Here is a 14164-nt window from a genome sequence, read left to right on the forward strand (position 1 = left end):
CTGGAGAGCTCAAGAAAAGCTCCAGAGAAACAAGAAAACAGACTCATTTACAACTTCCATTCCAGCTAAGCAGAGAAAGGTAGAAAGAAGCCATAGGTTAAGAAGGAAGACAGCTGGACAATCCCTGGGCATGGAGAATGGCGGGTTGTTGGGGGAGCAGAGCTAAGTTCTCAAGGGCATTAATTCACTCTCAGAAACTCAGTAACTAACAGTCACCACTGAGTCTTGACTCATTTTTGCAGACATTTTTGGTGCCTGGCTTACTTGTTGAAACAATGAAAACCACAGCACACCCCACAAACCCTCGGCAAGGGCTTGTTCAGACGGTTTTAGACAACTGTAATCCCTTGTCATTGGATAGAGCCTTTCAATTTACAAAGCCTTTCTCCGTGGCTTATCTCGTTTGCTCTTCACAGCCACGTTAGGAGGCAGAGGGGATGGTCACCATCTCAAGGAAACATTTTTGTTAATATAATGAATCATCCCTGGTCACCTCACTAGCAAGGGACAATTGTGTTAAGACCTCCAAAGTCCGGAGCTGTCCTTGACCTGGGGTATATCCCTGTTTCCTCTTGGCCTGTGTGACTCTAATCTCTGGTGCCTCCTGCTCTCCTTAGATGGGAGAATGAGGAGGGATCTGTTTAGATTTCGTCTGTGCTCATCAAAGCAATTGTCTCTTTTCAAAGGACTTTCACACTTCATTTGTCCTCACAACTTTTCAGGTAATTTAGACAAATTGAAAACTTTACTTTCGTCTAAATGCACTGAAGGCAAGTGGGAGCAGAGGGGGTGGGCACAGCTAATTGACTCAGCCTTCAGACTCCTCTCTGTTAGGGATTTGAGCAGGAAAGAGCTTCCGAGCCACACTGAGGGCAGCAGTGTCGTTATCCTTGCCAGGTTGTCAGACTCCTGGCACATAAAATCTCTCTTTATGAATTGCATTTTTGTCGCAACACTATTATAACCAAAAGCCCTTTTCCACAAGGGGGGTGGGGGAAGCCAGCTCATATGGTTTCAAGTAAGCCTTCCACTTCCAAAATCAAATATGGCTGCCAAATAATACCACAAGAGCTAAATGGATGACATCTGGAAGGGAGAATTGAAAGCCCACAGTTTCATTACCCCCACCTGTGCCATTATAGGCGGCAACAAAGGGAGAGGTGAAGCAGCCACAGAGCCCTAAAACCTTCTTTGGAGAAACACAAAGAGGAGAGGTTGCTATGAACCTCATGTGTCGTTGTCCTGATTGCCCTGACTTGCTGACAGTGGTTCAGATGGGAAGAGTCGGAAGGCTGCATGTTAAGTAAACAAGTACAGCATGTCTTTATAGCCATTTATCTCCCCTAAACCACAAATCCTGTTCCTCAAATCATCAGGCCGGCTGTGGGATCGAGCTGAGATTTAATGAACAGATAAATCAGTGATGCTGACTGAGTACCTCTAGTGTTTCCAGAGCTGTAGAAAACATAGCACAATGTAACATATGCAAATCATTTCATATTTCTTACTCTGGGATGCCTCCCACCGCACCTGAGATATCTAGATACTGATTACGCTGGCTTTGCCAGGCTGACAGAATTATTGAGATGCTGCAATAAGGTAACACACGCAGAGAGGATTTATAAGCAATAAATGCTAAAGAAATGCCAAGTATCATGGTTACTCAAGGAAGCTTTGGCTCTGACCTTCTTCTATAAGGAGCTTAAAACATAAACATATCAGATTTAAGTACCAGTATAAGAGTTAAATTATGGGAAAGATAACACTACTAATGATTTGACAAGATAATGCATAATTACTCTGCAAGTGGAGGGTAGGGACTTTGAGATTTATGACCTTAAAACAGGTAGCAACCTCAGTGAGCTAGAGTGGTATGCATGCTGGATCTGACTTGGTAAGCCAGCTCAGCCCATTTTCTGTTGATATAATGGGACCACACAGCTGGGGGAATGTAGAGAAACCACAAATGATCTGCCTTGTGGTTCTGGAGGCTTGAAAGTCCAAGAGCTGGTGGCTGGGTAAAGGGCACCATAAGATAGGTCTCTCTTACTTATAGAACCAGACATGCCATTACAATATCTTGTGAGTTCATTTAATCTCCATAGCTCACTTCCGAAAACTATGGTCATGTGACTTTGCTGATTGACTTTCTAGTGCAGGAACTTTTGAGAGTCACATTAGGACAAAAGTAGGGAGGTGGGTAGGATGAATAGAAAGTAGCATAGGCTATCCTTGAAGCTAACCCAAGTCCTGACCTGAGCCAGAAGAAGGCATGAGGAGATAGGATTCAAACACCCTGTAGCCTACTCACTGAGGGCATCTGAGATCAGAAATTCTTTATAGCCAAAACATGGTGGGATTGTTTAGGAATGGGGAGACCATCTATCCTAGAGATTCAGGTTGGAATCGTTTGGGGTGTTACAAGCCAAGATCACCTATGGAAAGAGAATATTGTTGTCTAGTTGCATTCCACCCCGGAAGTGATGGTAGGGTACACCAGTTAGAGAACCAATCCCCAAGTGGAGAGTGCATAAGAAAACATGAGATATGTCTCACTTCAAAACCATTCCTTTAGCTATGGGTATGCCAAGAAAGTCTTTTTACGTATGAGGATCTCCTCGGCTGGGTCCCAGGGAAGAGGTGAAGGGCTGAGGAGTATATCTGAATTGGTTAAAGCAAGGCAATAAGAGTGTTGTTAGTCCCCCGCTCCTTCCTTCACAGATGCTGCTCCCCTCCTCCAGCCCCTAAAATCTAGTCAAAGAAAACCATAGTATCCCATCTTTTCACTCGGTTGGCTCACAGCATGGATCTCTAGGCAGCTCAGAACAAACAGCTCAGAACAGCTTCAGGTTCAGTCTTAACACTAGCACAAGTAGATGTTTGGGGAATGGGTCCCTACTTCTCGCCTCCCTGTTGGTCATCTACTGTGCAGAAGATGTTAGCTAAATGAGTCTCAAATTCCCCAGCCCCTGTGCCCTTTGCTCTTCCATTTCACCTTTTCCTGTTTTTAAGACTTCAATCTTAGCTGCTGCCTCCTCTATGAAGTCATTCTGCAGTCCCAACCCTCCTGGCATCCCCATCTCTGGATGCTTAGCACACTCATGGAGACTTTTATTCTGGTCCCTTGGATCATGCCTTTGAATTTGACACAGAATAGCAACCTTCAAATTGCATATTTAAGGACTTAATTCCAGTCACATAGGTTGAGAGTAGCTGTGACTAGGGGGGAAAAAAAAGCTTAAAACTTTTCTTTGGAATTATCTACTTGGTGTATAAGTATTTTTCTCTCCCAAACAGCACAACTAGAGATGCTTCAATAGCAGGAAAGGGGCCAGACAGATGGCTCGGTGGGTAAAGGAACTTACCACCAAGCCTGGGGTCCTGAGTTCAATCCCTGGTACTACAGGTAGAAGAAAAGAACACACTCCTAAAAATTGTCTGTCTACTGACCTCTATAAGTGTGCTATATTGTGCGCGCACACATATACACACACTCACACAAGTGAGTGTCTGTATGTGTGGGTGGGTGGGTGTGAGTGTGTGTGTATGTGCATACACACACAAATAAATAAGTAAATAAATCTTAAAAAATGAGTAGTGGGAATGATAAAAGTAAGCAGAGAAGAAGAAGAGTAAAAAGGTTAATGCTTGAGTTCTTAATAGCACAGGGCAAGATGGACGCCATTGTGAGGAAAACTGGTCATGGAAATGAAGTTTACCTAAAGAATCACTACACAGTATACAAGCTAGATGGGGGCTTTCAACCAATGAAATGAATCCTCTTCCAACTCAGTCTTGCCCCTCTTTTCCAAAACCAAGTCTGTCACAGGTCTTGTTGCTTCTCCCTCTAAATCATCTCCCACTTGTAGATCATTCTCCATCTAGGCTATGACAAATGTCTCTCATCTCCATGTTTCAGGCCTGCCCTCTTCTTTAATGACTCTTGTCTAGGCTGGTAGTGGCTTCGTAAGATGCTCACCTGAGCATGTCATTCCTTGGTTTATTATGTCGTAAAATCACTCCACTTCCATCCCATTACCTCAAGGACTAAGTCTGGGCTCAGCATGGCTTTCTAGCTTGACCACAAACCTCCTGTCCAATTGATTTTCTCCTGGTGGCTCCTCACACCCCACTCTCTAGACATATGCAACTGCAACTGGATAAAAACACAAAATATAAGATACCTTTTCAATGTGGCCTTAGGTTTGTTGTCTTCTCGCCTTGACATGCTAATTCTCCCATCCATTCTCTTAAAGACCAGCTTAAACCAGCTTCCAGGTTTCTTCTGGACCAGGGCTAAAGAGAAAGATCAGTAGTTAAAAGCACTGGTTGCTCTTCCAGAGGTCCAGGTTCAGTTCTCCACACTTACATGGCAGCTCACAACCATCTGTAATTTCAGTACTGGAGGATCCAACATGTCTTATGGCCTCTTTGGGTGCCAGACACACATACAGGTAAAACACCCATATACATAAAAAAAAATTTTTTAAAAAATAAAGTCTCTTCTTCTAGAAGCTTCTTCAACCACTGCTCTTGCTCAATGCTCCAGATCCTTCCTCAGTTTCCTCACAGAGGACCACAATGGTTTGCAGACCTTCTGTGTCTCCCTACTCTGACTCCCTGCAGAGGCAGAGACCAGACATGCAAGATGTGTACACATCTGTAGTTCGTCGAAGCCATTCAAACCTCAGTCTTTCCTCTTAAGCTCTGTGGCAGTTGTATCTGCCTTCTGTGGGTTTCACCCTAGCATTTCAGAAGGAATGAGAGACTGGGGAAGAGGAAGTACTTGAGACAAACACTGAATGTCGACAATGAAAATATTTCTAGAACGAATCCACTGTGTCCTCTTCCTCTTCTTGTTTGTCCTCTCTCTAAAATATCTCTCAAATCAGCTTCCAATCTCATGCCATCATTAAGCAGAGTCTGACTAGAATATGTCTGACCTGGGACAAACAGGAAGAATTCCCTTGACCTGTGACCCTGAAAGTTTTCTCAGGTTTATGGCCTCACCCAACTCTGGAAGCTGGTGTAGAGCATTTATTTCCCCCTAGGTCTTCCTAAAGTTGCCACAGCAACTTGAAGGCAATTTTTGACAGAGCAGTTGAGCGACAATCCAGATGGAGTACTTAGTCCCACCTCTACTACACACTGAGGTAACTTTGATCAAGAGGTTTCCCATCTCTGGATCTCAATCCCTTGGAAAACATACTTTGAAAATAAGTTCTGTTGTCCATAGCATATACCCTGCCCCCAGTTCTCTGAAGAACAATACTTGAGTTCCTGAGTCCTGCCTGTCTCATTTCCCTCCTCTCCTTTATCCATGCAACCCCGGACCAAGCCTGACCACAGCCCAACATACTATTAGAATATATTCCATTATTAGCTTATGTCAAATTCTCTCCCCCAGGGATAAAGGCTAAGTACAAAAGATGCATCCTGTCCATTGTGTTCCAGAGCCTCTCTGTATCGAGAATGGCCTATTCAGAGGAGCCAAAATGCTTTGGTGTTGAATTCACCAAAGTAACATGCACAAGGTTTTAATTTAGGTCTCCAGGCCCCTGCACATGAGATCTATAAATGAGACGTGTTGCTACAATCGGTCCCATTGGGAGAGGCTGGCCGTAGACTGAGAACAGCTGTAGCACATTGATCCAACAAAGTCGGCTTCTGAATCAGATATGAGTTATTGGTTCAGTCGCGAGGCTGTGGATACGATTTCCCTGCAGGCACTCACATATGGCCTTTGCAGAAATGAAAATATTTCCCCTCCCTACTTTGCAGGGTTTGGGTAACAATGGGCTTTGGTTCTGCATATTTTCTTATGCCTCCGCTTTCTTTTCCTTTGTTCTTATTTTTCCACGAGGCTCCAGAACTGCTACCTGGGCAGATGAAGCTAATATCTCCTGGGAGTCACTTGAAAAGCATGGAAACCAAGGTTGCATGTTGAGACCACAGGAAGATCGGGAGAGAGTCTCAGCGTCAACTTTTTATTTTTTTAAAGAGTATCTGTGTGTGTGTGTGTGTGTGTGTGTGTGTATGTGTGCATGTATGTGTGCATGTATGTGTGTGTATATGTGTGTGTATGTGTGTGTGTATGTGTGTGTATGTGTGTGTGTGTGTGTGTGTGTGTGTGTGTGTGAGAGAGAGAGAGAGAGAGAGAGAGAGAGAGAGAGAGAGAGAGAGAGATTTACATTCATGTGCACATTTGTGAGCAAGCTCTCAGGCACAGCGACCAGAGGACTAAGCTTGAGTGTCCTCCTTTGTGGCTCTCCACCTTGTTGCTCTGCAACGGAATCTCTCACTGAACCATTTTAGCTGGGCAGACTGGCCAGTCAGGCTCTCAGTGTTTGTCTAATCTACCCCTAGCCCCCAGTGCTAGGGTAACAGACATGCACATCCATGCACAGCTTTTAACATGGATGTTGGTGATTCAAACTTGTGGCCTTCATGCTTACACAGTAAGAACGCTTACCTACCTGAGCTGCCCTTCCAGATCTTTACCAGGAAGTTTGTACTCCAGACCAATTGGAGGCCTTGGGAATGGGACCAAGGCCTCAGGGGATGTCTCCAGCACTGAGATGACTCCATTGAAATCACTGTTTTAAAGCCAATTATGTCCAAAACAATGTAGATGCAATATGAATACAAAAAGTAAAATCAGCTTTTTGAAGGTGGAGTTTGGGACCGAATCAAGTCCTGAGAAAATGCTTGTCTGCTAAGCCAAACTGTGTAGCCCAGACTTCAGAATGTATACCCATTGTGGTTTTGGATATAAAATCCCACACACACAGATTTGTGTGTTTGATTTCCCGATCCTCATTTGGTGTAGATGTTTAGAGAGTTTGTAGAACTTTCTGGAAGTGAAATCTAGCCAGTAAAGTGGAAATAACTTGAAATGTATAGCTAGTCCTTGATTCCCCCATTTATAGGATATCCACTTAAATCTAAAATTAATGAAAATAATAAAAACACTAATAAATTAATGAGCCTTGCCTTTTTCAAAATTGCCAAATATTTAAAAAGAAAACTGGACATGGTATAGGTTTGGGTCATGACATTGCAGTGTCTTTACCTTGGCCTTGGGCAGAAAGAGAATGGAGCAATGATTTTTCCATTTCAGCCATCACCAAGCAAGGGCAGATCCTGCCAAGCTTCGTCTTTTCCCACCATTAAGGACTTAGTTCATTCGTGAATTTCCGTATGACCGCCTACAGGTTGCCACTGGACTGTTATTGGAATCACACCAGCTCAGGGAGAACCACAATTAGGCAAATGATTTTCTCCTTTTCTGAAGGATAAGCAAACATTGATACCCTTGAAAATGCCTTGCTCTCCTGCCTCAGTCACTGTGACAGTTGGTCACGGGAACATGAAGTAGGTAATATGGTACAAAGCCTTGCCTTCTAGGAAGTCCCTGGAAATGAAGAAACTCCTGTGTTGGTTGGTGAGTGCAGAGCTGTGGCCCCAGAGGGAGGGTAGGGTCATTCTGGATGGGAAAATCAGAGAAGGCCTCAGAGAGGGTTTGTGTCTGAGCTAGGGTATATTCCACACTCATCTCTATGCAGGCTAGCTTACAATTCCCTTTGAAATTACAAGTAGTTCAGTGTAAGGGTGTGTCCATGGAAAGGAGCCTGGCAGAAACTGGATATACAAAACAGACAGGAACCCAGTCGCCATTACCGCACACCCACTCTGTAGCATCAGCCTCTTTAACTATGACCAGAGGCTGACATCACCCACAGTGTGCTCAGAAGCGCAGTGAGGGCAAAACCCCCAGCGTCATGCCTGGGTTCAAGTCTATTCTGAAGAAATGGTGACTGCAGGGCTGAGGAGATGGCTCCGAAGTTCAGAGCAAGCAGTTACTGCTCTCTCGGAGAACCGGAGTGTGGTTCCCAGAGCCCACGTGACAGCAAATAGCACTCTAACTCCGGTTCTAGAGGATCTGATGCCCTCTTCTGGCCTTCTCGAGCATTGCGTGCGCATGGTGTGCATCCATCTGTGCAGGCAAGACACCCACACACATTAAATAAAAATAAAGAGAGGGAAATGGGGAGGGACTGTGTTTTCTCCAGAATGGCCAGGAAGGAGTCGACCTGTGGCTGGGAGGTGCCCTGTATTTCTCCCATGCAGATGCTAGTTAAGTGGGAAACACATAAAAAAGGAGCTGAGAGAAAGATTTTGTGTGTGTGGTTTTCATACCCCCTGTCACCTCCTAGAGAAATTTTTCCATGCCCGTTATGCTACTGAGGTCACTGGAGAGAACTCTCCCCCACCCACCCCAAAGGCCCCTGCACACCCCCATAGGCCCCCCCATATCCTCCCCTAGCAAGCTGACAGAGCGCTCTGTTGAGCCCTCTGCTAAGCTCCTTTGGGAGGCTTTCTGTTCTGTCCCCCTCTCTCCTTTTACGCTAGAGTTAAGAAACGAGAAAGTTGCGGCTTGCTTATCTCATTATCTCCTGCCTTGCATTTTAATGTGTTGCTTCTAAAAGGGCCCCTTGCTTGCTATTGTAGTTATGCGCGTGTTTGTGTCTCCCAGGGAAATCTGTTACCCATCTTCCAAATCAGGCACCATCATCCCCCCATAGCTCCAACTTGGTTCTCTCCGTTTGTAGAAGGAAAAAAACAAAAACACAGAGATTGTTTGAACATTTTGCATCTGTGGGAAGCTGTGAATAGACCATCCTGAGAGTCAAGCTCCAAAGCTCTGCACTAAAAGGCAGGTGAAGAATTAGGAGTCTTCCCAGGGTACCAGGGCTGGGCTGATGAATAATTCAAAGCAAAGAGCTCTTAAAAAGGCATAGTTACCTGCTTTTCCAGATCATTAGAGACCCTGACAAAAAAAAGATTTTATAACCTAATTTAGCCAGAAAATGAACCAGATCAGCCAGAAGACAACAAGCTCTTTATCCTGCCCAAATTATCCAGACTTCCATCATTATTAGGTAACCGACAACCTATCCTGTTCTTACCACAGTGAGGTTGACTGGGTATGCTGGACAGGCTGGATCAAGCCTGAAGTTAGCAGGCAATGGCAGGAGCAGCATAGGGTATCCCTCCCTTCACACAGTTGCTCTTTTCAAGCCCTGTACCTCCGCACACAGCCCGGGGGAGGCTGAAAGAGCCATCCACAGGAAACAACACTCCTACCAGGAGGAGAGACCGGAAAGGGTGAATCCCAGATTTGATGGACATTTTGCATAGAATGGGTGATTTAAATAACGGCTGGTTGGAACCATGCGTTTATGTGTCTGTTGCTGTGCATTAGTTAACGGAACTCTCTGTTTGGGTTATCAATGTCTACTTCTTCAGAATGACCCATCAGCTTCTTTGAGGAGCTGGCCACTGCTAATAGTAATAAAGGGTGCTCCTGGTCCTCAACACTTGTCACTTTAACATGGAAAGGTCCCCTCAAGGAAGGCCTTGCTATTTCCATTTTTCTGATGGGAAGATTTAAGGTTTTGAGCAGTTATGGGGCCATGAGGGCCAGCAGTAGGCTCTGGACTCAGGTTGGGATAAATCCCAAGTTCATCTTGTCTGCATGCAGCCTGGACAGCCCCATGCAGTCACCCTGCACACATGAACCCCATTGTCAGCATTGCCTATAGCACTGTTTCAGAAGTATTAATCAGAGGGGTTGGTGAGCTGGGTCAGTGGGCAAAGCGCCTGCCACAGAAGCATGAGGACCTAAGTTCACATCCCCAATGCTTGAGGGGTGGGGTAGAGACAAAGATATTCCCTCAGTTTACTGGCCAGCAATTCAGTGAGCTCTGGACCTAGGGAGAGACTATCAAAAGATAAGGTAAGGAGTGATTGAGGCAGAGCTGGGCAGTGGTGGCACACGTCTTTAATCCCAGCACTTGGGAGGCAGAGGCAGGCAGATTTCTGAGTTCAAGGCCAGCCTGGTCTACAGAGTAAGTTCCAGGACAGCCAGGACTATACAGAGAAACCCTGTCTCAAAAAAAACAAAAAACAAAAAACAAAAAAAAGAAAAAGAGTGATTGAGGCAGCTCTGACCTCTGGCCTAACACACACACACACACACACACACACACACACACACACACACACCATCCCACACACACCAATTTTTTCAAGATTATAACTCAGGACACTAAAGGAGAAAACACAAACTTAGTGAACACTTTTAACTCTTCAGGAATAGGCTAGTTTGCTGGTTGTGAAGGCATGGTCATTGGAGTCCATCTTAGTTAGAATCTATACCTGCTACCTTTTAGTGATGTGACCTTAAGCTAATCACTACCTTTGATCTCATTGTCCTCCTTTGTAAAGTGAAGAGCTGTTGTAAGGACTTGCACATTATCAGGCCCTCCATAAGCACTGGATAATTTCTGATTGCTAAACAAGGAGCAGAGTCACCAGGATGAGAAGCCAGATGAATGACCCCACCATTCTTCAGCAGTGGCCAGTGATCTGCATAAATCAACTGGGGACAGTTAACATTTATATAGCTGGGCACTGTTAAAAGTGCTTTGTTATGCTAATGTGTTTAAGTAATACTTGTAATTGCCCTCTGATAAGAGAAGTTAGCAGCGCACCTTTGGAAGATGAGAAAGTTCCTTCCACTCTGAGAATGGGCAGAGGTTGAAAAGTCTGGGTCTGAGATCACAGTGCAATGTGTGACTGAGCCGTGACTCAAACCCAAAACTTTGAGCTTCAAAATCCACATCATAACCACTGTCCCCTCCCACTCCCTAGCAGAACAGGGTGACAAGTGTGATTCCATAGTCCCATTGCTGCCACATCGCCCCCAGCTGTACATCCTTGGCCAGGGGTGTCTCAATTGCCTAGAATCTCAGCATCCCTACCCTTCAGGGCAATGACATATGTCAAATCCCTGGTGATCCACTTACAGTTGTAACTGTTTGATTTTTGCTCACTTGTGCTAGTGAACTCGATCACAAGAGGCACAAAATTCATATTTTTGGTGTAACCGCAGACTCTTGTTCTTGAATCATGGGAGAGAGAGAGATGACCTATGAAAAGTCCTTCCCAGCCTCACTGTGTGATGAAGTGTGTGTATAAGCAGGGAGATGAGACACACCCCATGCCCCTAGAAAGCTGGGCACTTCAAGAGTTTCCTTTAGCATTATAGGTTGTCTACAGTAGTGGAACAGAGTGGGATTATGGGACCCTCTCTGTCCCTGCCTCATTCACACATACATGGGTGCATGCATGCACACATATGCATGAGCCACACAAACACACCATAAACAAATGCATACTACACACAACAGCACATCATACACTGACCATGCACACACAACACATACCACACATGGGCACAGGAACCACACAGACACACCGCGTACAAATGCATACTACATACTGTATGTGTGGATACACATGCACATACACCACATACACACACACACACACACCACAGTCACATATGTATACCACACGTGCATACATTACATACATGTAACACACAGGAAATGAGGAAAGAGAGAGAGAGAGAGAGAGAGAGAGAGAGAGAGAGAGAGAGAGAGAGAGAAAGGAAAGAAAGAAAGAAAGAAAGAAAGAAAGAAAGAAAGAAAGAGAGGAAGGAAGAAAGAAGGGAAGGAAGGAAGCAAGGGAAGAAGGAAGCAAGGAAGGAAGGAAGGAAGGAAGGAAGGAAGAGGACAGAACAATAACAAAAAACAAGCGAAAACATCCAGACAAGTCCAAGAGTGAGTGGAAACAAACTTGATGTTGCTGCAGAGGTAAATGTGCTCCTGTTCCCAGGAGCCTGTGTTTTCAGATGCTCAAACAAGGCTCAGGGCCTCAGTTCCACAGAAGAGTCTCCAAGCGCTGCTGACCCCCACAGCAGGCTCAGACAGGATGCCCCCACCATCTCTGCAGCCTCTGTCCTGCATCTCTTTCCTTCACAGAACCCAGGCAAAAGAAAATCAAAGGTACAAATGACTCTTGTAAAAGATTGCTTCTGTATTTTGTATAAAGATGGTGTGTGTGTGTGTGTGTGTGTGTGTGTGTGTGTGTGTGTGTGTGTGTGTTTATTATTCCTGGCCTTTTTTGGATTAATTATGGCACCATTTTTATACACGGCAGCAGCAACCTATCACCCAGAATCACAAAGCAGGCCACCCAGGCTCCATGCTTCCTGTTGTCCCAAGGTAAAGCAGTGTGACTTGCAGGGGAACATGCTACACTGCTCTGACTGCCTGGCAGTCCCCTGTCACCATGCACACAGTGCCCACTGCTCCTCTCTTCTTACCCCCAAGAGGGTCTTGAAAGAGAACTTGTCCAGGAATGCCACAGCCGCACAGCGAACTGGCTTTCTAAAGAGCTGAGGTGAAGTAACACTTTTCTTTTTAATACCCCGCGGTGTTGAACTGGAATTGCAGCCTGCTCCTATTTTCAGAGGCCTCCTTGGTAAGAGAATGTGTTTTATCTGCAGATACAATGACTGTACCCCGCACCCTGCAGTTCCCATGAAACCCTTGCCAAAGCCCATGAATGCTGGCTTTATGAATTGGTCTTGCAGGTGTTCAGGGGGTATGTAATCACTAATGAATAGTCCAGAAACACACAAACTCTGCAGCCTCTGGCACTGAGTGCGGCCGGCCTTTACAATTCTGTGAGAAAACACACATGCGAGGAAAGTTTTCCCTGGGCTCCAGCGTTGCCTGAGGCCAAGTATTCGTCCCAGTCTGTCCCCTGGCTGGTGGCACTTTCTAGAAAGGAAAGGATCTATAGTCATCCTGTAGGCTGGGAAATATGTGTCGCTTACACCATTTCCCTACCCTGACATGGTCCAGGCGTTGCTTCTGCTAAGGGGACCATCTTTTATGCATGGGTCATTTAGACAACCCAACAGGCTAAGGCCAACTTGTGACCTGGGGAGTCAAAAAGACTCAGACTCAGGTAGACTGGCTGCTCTGAGAAAGGAAGCGCAGAGAGGTCAAGGCCAAACAGCCTCAGGAGAGCAGCACCTACGCTTGAATAAGGGAACCAAGGAGGGTTGAGAATAAAGACTGAATATGCTGGGAAAAAAGTCACTCTGTGAGGAGTGAATATGGCAGAAAGGGTCTGCTGAATGAAGGAATGAATGAATGATCCCTTTCTGAGAAGAGCTACCTGAAGATCCAGGGTGGTAGAGAGAGGGCCCACTGAGCCCACCCACTGAGCACCCTCACTGAGCGCACACACAGCTGCCTCAGCCCAGGATGAAACAAGGCTCACAAGCCCCTGTTAGAAGGTTAGTCATTCTCCTGCCTGCAAAACTGAGACAATCAGCTCTCAGGTCCTCCTCAGAACTGCACAGCATTGGGAGCCTTGTTGAGAGACATGCAGCAGGCAAGGTGAGGGATAGTGAGACCTCCATCCCCCAGCCACAGCAGATTGAAAACACATCACAGGACACTGGAAGAGGTAGAGAGCCTGCCCTAGGAAAAGTAGACACCACTGGTCCTTTCTTCCACAGTTGGGATCTACTAGAATGATGGATAGGACTGACCCCAGCCGAGTTCCTTAGCGTTGTGACCAACTACCGGACAGGAAGCAACTGAAGAAAGCATAGCAAATAAGACATCTTATTTTCATTACTGCCTCAGATGAGGTCTTTAATTATGGATGTATGTGACCAACTACAAAATGTTGCAGTTGGTGCATGTATCTTATCGTATGAATTAGAGTCAGCCTTGCTGTGAATTGATGGTGAATATCAGGCCTGCAACTAGACCTGGATAGTTATTGTGTTATAGAGACACATACATTTCTACACAAAATTATATTTTTAATATTTGATAACTACATATAGCATACTTAACTTTACTTCATGGTCTTATATAACCTATTTTGTTGAGAGAGAGAGAAGAGAGAGGGAGAGAGAGAGTGTGTGTGTTCTGAGAATGTGTCTTTGACCTCTAAAACGCGGCTAAGAACATAGTATCTAGAGAAGTTATACTCAACCTGTGGGTTGAGACCCCTGGGAACCCTTTTACAGGGGTCACCTAAAACCATCTGAAAACAAATTTAGCAAAATTACAGTTATGAAGTAGCAACAAAAATATTCTTATGAGAAACTATATTAAAGGGTTGCAGCATTAGGAAAGTTGAGAACCACTGGGCTAGAGCAACGTGTTCTCAATGTTTATTTATCATAGATATTTCTATAAAAAGATACAGTAAGGAATGTGTCTCA

General features: G+C 45.1%; 1 long non-coding RNA gene across 1 annotated transcript in view; it reads right to left on the reverse strand.

Moving 5' to 3' along the window:
* Positions 1 to 4128: 4128 nt before the first annotated feature.
* LOC116073549 overlaps positions 4129 to 14164 on the reverse strand; it is a 30028-nt gene continuing 19992 nt past the window's right edge. The window contains exon 3 of the long non-coding RNA XR_004111866.1: positions 4129 to 4296. This is a non-coding gene — a long non-coding RNA (uncharacterized LOC116073549). The remainder of the gene's footprint in view (positions 4297 to 14164) is intronic.

The sequence above is a fragment of the Mastomys coucha genome, unplaced genomic scaffold, assembly GCF_008632895.1.
Source record: "Mastomys coucha isolate ucsf_1 unplaced genomic scaffold, UCSF_Mcou_1 pScaffold23, whole genome shotgun sequence".
Taxonomy (NCBI): domain Eukaryota; kingdom Metazoa; phylum Chordata; class Mammalia; order Rodentia; family Muridae; genus Mastomys; species Mastomys coucha.